This window comes from Belonocnema kinseyi, chromosome 10 (assembly GCF_010883055.1).
Source record: "Belonocnema kinseyi isolate 2016_QV_RU_SX_M_011 chromosome 10, B_treatae_v1, whole genome shotgun sequence".
NCBI classification, from domain to species: domain Eukaryota; kingdom Metazoa; phylum Arthropoda; class Insecta; order Hymenoptera; family Cynipidae; genus Belonocnema; species Belonocnema kinseyi.
In genome coordinates this window covers 116172370-116173766 of record NC_046666.1, presented here as the reverse complement: position 1 = coordinate 116173766, position 1397 = coordinate 116172370, and the positions used below count along the sequence as shown (strand labels likewise).

Sequence of the window (1397 nt, the reverse complement as noted above, 5' to 3'; positions counted from 1 at the left end):
AATAGGACCTAAGTTTAGGTACGAAGGTCGGCGAGTAATACTTGTTGGCTATACTCCTTCCGGATATCAGTTTCTTAAACCAGAAGAAGGAAAGTATTACGAAACCAGAGATGCACGATTTAACGAAAAATTAGTGTATGGGGATAAGTATGAAAAGGAGAGTATTAAAGATTGGCCCAATGTACAAGAAAATATAAACAAACAAGATTGGTTTGTGAGGTTTGAAGATGAAACGAGTAATGATAGTGAAACCTCAAAAACGGAGGGAGAGTCTAAACGAAACAGGTGTAGACCAAGAAAGCGTGTGATGAGCAATAACGACGAAAATAATGACACGAAAGGGGTGAATAATGAACCTAAAAGATGTGATAAGCTGATTAACGATACTGGCTTTATGGACTTACAAAATGCTACGAAAAAAGCTCCTAAGAATTTAAACTCGGATAAAGAAAACGAAGAGGAGAAGAACGAGATTAGTAAAACTGAAGATGAAACCTTGTGTGCACTTTTAGCACACATTAACGAAGATCCAGCCTCATACAAAGAGGCAATGCAAACTAAAGAAGAAGAAAGTTGGCAAGAAGCTATTAATGATGAATTGAATTCTATGAACAAAAACGAAGTCTGGGAACTAGTAGATAGACCCGTAATGACAAAAAATGAAGGAAAGCCTATATTATTGACTCTAAGTGGGTGCTGAAAAGAAAATTAGACAAGAACGGCGACACAAAATATAAAGCAAGATTGGTCATTAGAGGTTTTAAAGATAAAAATAATTATAACTTGAGAGAAACCTATGCTCCAGTATCGCGATTATCTTTAGTGAGATCCGTCATCGCAATAATCAATAAACAGAATTTGGATGTCTATCAATTAGACGTTAAAACTGCATTTTTAAACGGAACGATAAATGAAGATATTTATATGGAAATACCTGAAGGTACTCAATACACGGAAGAAACGAGAAAAACTAAAGTTTGGAAAATCAAACGAGCCTTATACGGTTTACGAATAAGTCCAAAAAGTTGGAATAAAAGATTTACTGAAGTAGCATTGAAATTCGGCTTGATAAACGATGACAATGAACCATGTCTTTTCACATGGAGAGACAAAGAACGATTTTTAATTTTATTGTTGTATGTTGATGACATACTTGTGGCGAGTAATGATAAAACTAAACTTGACGAAGTAAAAAGGAAGTTAAAACACGAGTTTGAAATGAATGAATTAGGCGAACCACAAGAGTTTCTTGGTATAACTATTAGGCGGACAAAGAAAATCAAACAATAACTTTAAGTCAAGAAAAATATACAGATAACATTCTTACGAGATTTAAATTTAACGGAATGAATCCCCAAAGAACTCCGATGGTCACCACTCAAGTGGCAAATCGGGAG

The 1397-nt window shown here is 34.9% G+C and overlaps 1 protein-coding gene across 1 annotated transcript in view; it reads left to right on the top strand.

The window, feature by feature from the left end:
• LOC117181327 (GTP-binding protein 1) overlaps positions 1-1397 on the top strand; it is a 122290-nt gene that overhangs the window by 57640 nt on the left and 63253 nt on the right. The gene's annotated exons all lie outside the window — the stretch shown is intronic.